This window comes from Citrus sinensis, chromosome 1, assembly GCF_022201045.2.
Source record: "Citrus sinensis cultivar Valencia sweet orange chromosome 1, DVS_A1.0, whole genome shotgun sequence".
In the NCBI taxonomy this organism is placed as follows: domain Eukaryota; kingdom Viridiplantae; phylum Streptophyta; class Magnoliopsida; order Sapindales; family Rutaceae; genus Citrus; species Citrus sinensis.
In genome coordinates, this window is record NC_068556.1 from 18,669,386 (window position 1) to 18,677,795 (window position 8,410).

The window sequence follows — 8,410 nt, forward strand, 5'->3', positions numbered from 1 at the left end:
TAAATAAAGCAGCACATGAAAATTAAATGCGTTGCAGCTTTTTGGTGTCACAAGTCCAGTATCCCTAACGTGGCAAATATAAATTAAAATGCAAAGCACAATTATGAATCAATTAAACCAGCAGCCAACACCGTCTTTAATGCCAAAAGCTAGCCATCTGGTGATGATATGGTTTTTAAAAATAACATTGTTCAGGGGGATCCCTCTAAGTTACATGCATGTACCTTACAACCCTCTCACATGAATAGTGAGTGAATACTATTCATGTGAGAGGGTTGTAAGGTACATGCATGTAACTTAGCATTAGCCTGTTCAGGGTGTTAAAAGGTCATTTGAAGGAATGAATTGTGGAGTTAATTTTATTTTTTCAAATTTTTTGTGTGATTTTAAATTTCTATGCCAAATATTAAAATTAATTTTTATTTTCATCATTTTAACAACAATCTGAAACTGGCCTTTATGCCTCAAAAGTGAGTTGGAAAGTCATTTTGTTTTTTGAAATCTAGAAGTATTTTGCCTCTTTATCGGAGAGTCAGATTTTGGCGTCATTTTCTAGTTTTTTTTTTCTTTCTAGTAATGTTAATTACGTTAAACTAATTTACCTTTCTCTATTTTTAGTAATTTCTAGTTTCAAGCACTAAAATTAATGGGAAAAAAGGACAAAACTCAAAAGCACTGAAAAAAAGGATTACCTGAATGGAACAGAACAGCAGCGGACCAATCCGCCACCATTTCACGTACAATTGTGCAAATCAGTGCTTCAACTTTTGAAATCATTAACTAGCATTACAGATTCGACACTATATAGTATACATCAATACATTACTTTTTCCAAGTTTACGCATTATTCACCCAATTTTGAAGGACCATTAGCACGATAATGTTAAAAGCAAAAAGAGAAATGAAGAATAAGAGCATCCTGTTATATGACATTTGCTTCAAATAATATTAAAAAGAGAAATTTACCATTTACTTTTCAAGGACAACATTTGTCCATGAGATCCTGAAAACACAACTTTTACACAGTAAAATTAAAATGGATGGCGGAAACTCTAAAAATCTCAGATCAACTTCATTCAAGAATGAAAATTAAGAGAAAAGATTGAAGTTCATTTATTTTACTTGTAGTTTCAAAAACAATTTTGTGAGGTAAGAGAAAATGGCTGAAAATAGCAGGGTACGAACATTGTGCAAGAAATAGACCACTGAACGAACAACTTTTGCTTTGCCACGATTTGAGATCCTTAAAGCACCATCAATTGTGATGCCTCTAATTGGTCCACACTTAAAAATTTGTTTTAGGAGTTCATAGGATTTAGAATCACCAAATTTTGTTTTGAAATGAGAGAGATAATGAAGAAACATAAATGCTAGTTCACCATGATTTATTCCATCAAATAAAACTACCATTATCTTTTTAATAATGGCACCAAACATTATCATTAGCTAGACCCACCCACTAAGCCATTATTTATTGAATGTGATCTTATCACTTCAATAATTTATTTAATCAAATATTTTTGAATAAATAAATAGGCTAATTAATTAATTTTATCTTTAATTAATATAAGCCCATTTTGATCAAATCAAATGGTTAATTGTGAGCTTCTATTGTGACATGTTCTTATTTTTTTCCCAATCCATATTAGGTCCAATAAAAGCCTAAAATTTCTAAATCCAAAATTGGTCTAAAAGTCCATAATAATTTATAAACCGAAACATGTCCAATAAGGTCATTTTACGTGCTCGATTTTATATTTAATGTTTGGTTGATGATTTATGAAATTTATTTTGTTCCTTAAACCATTTATGGAACATAAAAATTTCTATCTTAAATCATATTTAAGATATATTTATATATATTCATTCTTAATAAATTATAATATAAATATCGATTTTCCTAAAATTAGGAAATTTAACTTCTCATTTTCTAGTAACTTTTTTTTTTCATTTCTATTAGATGTGTAACATTTTAGATTCTTTGTTATAAGATAGTAGAATTATTTTAATGATAACTCTTTATTCATTAAATGATGCTAAACTCTTTAGTCATCAATTAAAACTTTTTTAATGACCTTAAGATTTTGCTAATACGCTTTACCAATAATGATCTTAAGATTTCTACAAGTCATGAATGACACATGACAGTATTTCACAACCACCCAAATAATAAGAATTGCTGGATCTATAGAACCCATTCCATTGTTTCTCTATGTCCTGGTCTCTTCATCATCTATGTCCAGAGAAAAACATGACTTATGGTTTCATGTGTTAAGTATTTATGCCTTATCTCAAAAATAAATATGAATGAACTTGATATGAAAAATATAATTTGAACTCCTTCAAACATATTTCACCTTTGCCAATGATTTCTCATGCCAATTCATATTATCTTATAAGGACATTCTTTTTGTATATTACAAAGTGATAAATTTCATATTGGCCATACACTTGTCTCCATACATAGCCAACCATGACAAAAAGTGAACATTGTCCCATTGACAAGAAACTTGGTCTTCCCTCTTATCTTCAAAAATGCAGACTTGCCAAATAACCCAAAAAAGAGATAGAACATCACACTGCCAGAGAACTTTAGCTTTCTATCCTTGCCCAAAGGCAAAAACATAGTCCATTAGCAAAGAGCTACAAGAACTCGGAGCATCCTAAAACCAATAACGTAATTGAGAATCAATGCATGTATCCATAAGCATTAATTTAGTACCAAAACCAATTTCAAATTTCTGATAGGCTTTACTTAATTGCCCAAATTCTACCAAGCTTTTCGTTAACCTGCTCAAAATACAATCCACAGGTACATTTAACGCCTATAATCGTTGAAACCTCATCAAATTGCTACCAGAAGTAATCCATACCAAACAATCAACACATGAAATGCAGGGCCTTCAGATGTAAGAAATATGGCCAAAGAAGAAATTAAAAACCCATAGAAGCACTAAATACTTCTCCTATTACTAATTATGGAACATAACAACATCAAAATACGCTCAACATACCATTAGAGGAATAAATCCATACCAATGAAAAACCAAATATGACATCTTTCTAGAATTAATAATTCTGCAACAAAAAAAACACAGTAATTATCTGCATTTTAAATTATCCTAAAAACAGGACAGTGACTTATTTATGTCATAAAAAGGACCTACAAACACTTACCTTTTAATCTATTTTATTTCCAAGCCAAAACAACATTCTTCTATTCTTTCTTCAACAGGCAAAACACTTGACAACTAAATATATAAAAAGAAATAAAAAAGAGTTAAAAAATTACAAAAGTTAAAATCGAAAATACAAAAAGATTACAAACGAAACTGCTTGTGAAAAATGAAAATATCAAACTCCTTCTTCAGAACAATTCAAAGAGGGAGTTGCTGGTTCTTAATGCAACAGTAAGTAACATGCCACTGAAACCCCAACCTTTAAACATAGAACTTAAACTCAGGAAGAGATAAAAGAAAAAGACATAGATGACTGATTGAGTCCAACTGAAAGAGAGTCGCCAATATACCGCACTGGTCAGCTCCCAGTTGAATTTGCAAGTTTGAGTTCGAGTCCCAGTCCCACAGGTAGTGGAAGTAGGTAGTTATCGTAAGTTCCTAGCCAGCTGACGTATCAAAACCTGTTTGTATAAGCCTGCACAATACAAGTTAATCATCAGAAACAGGGGGCTGCAGCGAGAAACACACATTGTGTACTAATTATAAAACATGTAAAATTAACATATTTTATCAGTAATATGGGGAAAAGTAGAAGAGTCCCCTCCTTTTCTCCAGACAAATACAACCATTTCAGTTCACACCTAAGCTGAGAACCATTCTAGTTTCAATTTTCAACCAATGAAACAACCATAGTATTCTTATAAAAAAAAATGGAAATAACCATAGAATAAAATAATTATACTCTAATTCAAATATTGCTTCAGAATTTTGACTCAATTGGTCAAACCTATGGAATTGGAATGATGCATTTATTTAACCCAAAAGGTGAAAATCAAGCTTAAAGTTCTTACATATCGGAATGATCAAATTTCATTCATTCTGAACATGAGATGCAACTTTTCAAGTTATTCCAAGAGAAGCATTAAAAGAAATTTGTCCATCCTACGTGGGCTAAGTAGTATACTTTAGCTAGTATCATGCATCATCGGTTAAATCATTTGGATTGTTAACATTGATATTTTTTATTAGCTGAATTGATAATTTTTGCACCCTAACTTAAGGGCACATGTGATAAGAAAATTTTATCTACATCAGGTGCAAGTATAAGCTTTTAACAATTAAGCTGTGACTGTTTGCTTACAAGATCAAACGTATACTAATAGAGATGAATAAAACCCAGCACTTCAAAAAAAAATTGACATTATATCCCCTAAAATGTGGATATTATCCAGCTGCTTAAAACTTCAAAAACAAAAAAATAAAATAAAATAAAACATAACCTTCTCAAGTCAACTCTACTATGACCATTGGTTAATACGACATTTGGGGTCTCCAGGACCCTATTACTACAACACTAACAGATATAAGTGCATCCTACTAAAGTAGCTTAGTCATTCTAAATACATGTATTAAAAAGCATAATATCTACAAAAAGGTAGCTTCCTAAGTTTACTAGGCCAGCGATGCCAAAGCACAACCAGAACAGTAACAAAAATAGACGAAGACGGTTCTTCATTACAAAACACAACTTTCAAAAGATGTAATCTCCATGTCAAACCCCAAATCAAAATCAATCCTCCACTGACCACAATACTTTTCACCATCATTGCCCAAACCTGAAGAGTAAGGGGTGAGCTAACGCACAGTATGTAATTACACACAACAAAGGAATTTTTTTTTTTTTTTAACACCCAAATACTTCGGACAACTTCGGTACATTTCTAACATAAACCATTTATATGTATATAAATATATATATAAAAAATATTTATTTCTTAAACTTTTTAAGTTTGAAAGTTGGTATTCAACAGAAATGTCATAGGACAAGATCATAACAACATACACACATACCAATATAGTGGCACTCATGCTTTCCGTAGTTACGTCTAAAGAAATCCTAAAATTACCCTTTCAATAATACAAAATAAAAACATGCCTGACACCATATCATTGCAGGATACATAAACACAATTCAGCTACACTCCCTATTCCAAACTTGGCTATATCACCATTAAAGTTTAATTCTCATTCATGAATGTATCAACCAAATTAACTATGATAACTGATTCAAGTAATAACAATACACGGTCTTCAATTAAAACTCGCAATCCTGTTGATAATTCTAACGCATCAATTGTTTATTTTAGCCACACAGTCATGTAATTAAATGGCTACCCATACACCCACTGCATTAATTATTAAAGGAAGCAATTAAGCCATTAGCACATTAAATCTCAGCAAAACAACTTATAAGGACCCAAAAAAAAAATACATGATCAAGCAAGAAAAACAACCTGATTTTTCAGTTTTGAGTAACAAAAGCAGTCAATTGCATATAAACACCTACTTTAATCCTGCAACAACAGCTCCTAGTTCTCCAAAGACTTCTCTTCTTCTCTAACTCCGCTTCCTATTGGTAATACAAAAATTAACCAACCATACTGCCAATAATTTAAGAATCCCAAATTTAACATAATCCTAAACTTGCTGTGAGTTGCAGCAGCAGAAAGGAAACAATTAAGAAAAGTAAGTGAAAAAAAAAAACATTAATAAAAGTAACAAGATTTGAAAATTGAACCATGCATGCACAGAAATTTACCCAAACCAGGTCTAAAGGATTAGAGTTATGAGAAAATCCAGCCAAACTCATGTTGGTTTCCCAGAAATTTCATACTTGCTGTTGTTCTCAGCTCCCTTAAATGCACAACTATTCTCTCTGAAACCCAATTGCTCCCTTTCCCTCCTTTTCTTTATCTTCGTCTTCTCTCTTTTTTTTTATTATTTTTTTTTCTCATTCTCTCTCTGTTATTCCGAGGTATCCGCCTTATTGAGTAGAATGCCTTCCGCTGTGGGTTATCAACCGACCTTTAGTACCAAAATGGGTTCTTCACAAAAAGAATTACTTTCTCCCTCTTTTTTATTTTTATTTTGTTTATTATTATTACCCGAACGTTGATTTTGTTTGTTACAGAACATAACCAAAGAATAAAGACACCTTATAAATTGGTTGTGGGCTGGGCTTAGTTATAGATTAAAAAAAAACAACAGGGGAAGCTTAGAGCAATTAAAACAACGACAATAATAATAAAATAACATATATAATTATAAATAAATAGATAAATTCAACCTAGGATAAATTTGGGGAGTTACTGCTGTATTATAACCAACAGACAAGAATAAAATAAAAAACAGAGTTAAAAAAGCTGATATAATGAACCTTGCGGTCAAACATTAGATCTGACTTCTTTGAACAAACTAAAGGCCAACAATGAAAATTTCACATAAAAGCAACCAGTATACCTGCAAAATAGTTAAATTAAAAGTTTTCTGACTCGTTCAGCGGAGATGCCAACAGTTTCCAAAATTTTTTGTTGGACCTCGCATTTATAAATTCTCAAAACTTCCTCCACCAATCTGAAAACATCACAGAAAACGAGCAACACCACATTTAACTGTCTTTAAGTTGTAAAAAAGCTTCAAGCTTTGCACATGTGAGGATATAGTGAGAAACCAATCATAGAACATGTCACGAGCAAGGGCACAAGCAGAGGAAAGATCTTGAATGCCTCAGTGTGATGATAATCATCATGAAACAATATCAACAGATGTGATTTAGGGATACATCTCATATAACAACCTTCAAATGATATTAATATACAGCGATAGATCGATATAAAATAAATAACTTCATAAAGAAAGGGTTTACAATAGGGGGAATGAAAAGAATATTGAGGTTAAAGGCTGAGCTCTGGTTACCGTTCTTTCATTTGTATGTAAAGCCTCTCAAATTCTTTAGTCACATCGTAATAGATTCTCCTATATGCATAATGAATAATGATGTCAAAAGAAACCCCTGAACTTAGAATTACTTCCACCTCTTTATCTTCTTAGTTATAATAAGGCATGAGTGAGCTTTTGGTATATTTAATGAGATATAGAAAGGTATTTACCCCCCTGTTATCTCGCAACTCCAAAACCTGGCAAGTCTCTGGCCAAACCTGAATTTAGATGAATGGACTTCAAACGAAAGGATTTTCTTACAAAAGCTAAAAAAATATAACGGCATGGTGAGAATGGGAAAATGAAAATATAAAGCAAAAGAAAAAGTTTCCATCCGATAAAACAAGTACAAAATAATCCAAGTTCTTATTTGCCATGCCAATATTATTCATGAAGAACTAATCTGATTTCTTTTCCAGATAAGGTTAGTAACAATTAATCTGCAAAATAACTGAACCAACTTGGTTATTTTGACATTACTCTTTCTCTTCTACGCTCATTTTCTGTATGGTTGCGGTTCATCAACGGCCACGTTCACCAAAACGAGTCCACTCTCCCCACTTCACTTATTTCCCCACCGTTATGTCTCTCAAAGTACAGCAGCAAGACGTGAACTCCTATCATTATAAGCAATATAAAAAGCCCTCCTAAAAATCCACCACCTGTTTGGCCAGAGAAACTCCATTACTCATTTCCACACTCTCAATTTTCAGCACTTTCATCAAAACACAAGCATTACTTACCCATGTTTAGACATTATTTATTTTTCTGATATCACATCATTCAGGGGGAAAAAAAAACAATTAACTGACTTCAGCACATAAATTACGACAAGCTGGTCAATTCACATAAACAAGGAAAACTTAACTCAATCTGACCTCAATGAGAAATCAGAGACCTCTAAAATCAAATCAAATTCAGTTAAACAAAGAATCACTGATCAAAGATAAGCAAAAGAAAAAAAAGCAATGAATAACAGAAAGAAATTTCTTATAAAAATTCAATAAAATTAAAAAAATTAGCTAATCATCTTTTCTGGTGAAGTGATTTCGTCAGCAAATAAGAGAAAATAGAAATTCTGGAATATACCTAGGGTTTCTAGATTTGGGAATTTACCTAATGAGAAATCAGTCTCTCTGTTTCTAGATTTGTAACTATCATGGCCGAGCGACCACGATCAGCTGAGATAATCGGATTTTGCACCGGCGAAGATGCAAATGTTTGGGGTTGGGTTTGGGTTTGGGTTTGGGTTTGGGTTTGACGATAGACGAAGGAATGTTAGGGCTTTGGGTGATTTAAGGATTTTATTTAATTCAAGTAAAGTGAAAATAACTAAAGTTTCCCTAAGTTGGTTACGCATTTTGATGTCCAGAATAGTTAATTAAATTTCTGCTCGTGTATTTATGGTATGCATGAGTTACTTTCTCAACCGTTAGTGTGGAGACAAACGA

The 8,410-nt window shown here is 32.2% G+C and overlaps 1 long non-coding RNA gene across 18 annotated transcripts; it reads right to left on the reverse strand.

Annotated features, from left to right (window-relative positions):
- Window positions 1-2,648: 2,648 nt before the first annotated feature.
- LOC127901054 (uncharacterized) lies at window positions 2,649-8,410 on the reverse strand. Of its 18 annotated transcripts, none has more exons than XR_008053035.1 (8): window positions 8,076-8,410; window positions 7,440-7,621; window positions 7,130-7,177; window positions 6,936-6,995; window positions 6,480-6,593; window positions 5,779-6,025; window positions 5,474-5,589; window positions 3,245-3,654 (listed from the first exon to the last, which is right to left on the reverse strand). It is a non-coding gene; the product is annotated as an uncharacterized LOC127901054 (long non-coding RNA). The 18 variants fall into 18 exon arrangements; XR_008053056.1 differs by having other exon boundaries at window positions 5,527-5,589; window positions 8,076-8,407; XR_008053031.1 differs by lacking the exons at window positions 5,474-5,589; window positions 5,779-6,025 and adding an exon at window positions 2,649-2,663 and having other exon boundaries at window positions 3,178-3,654; window positions 8,076-8,388.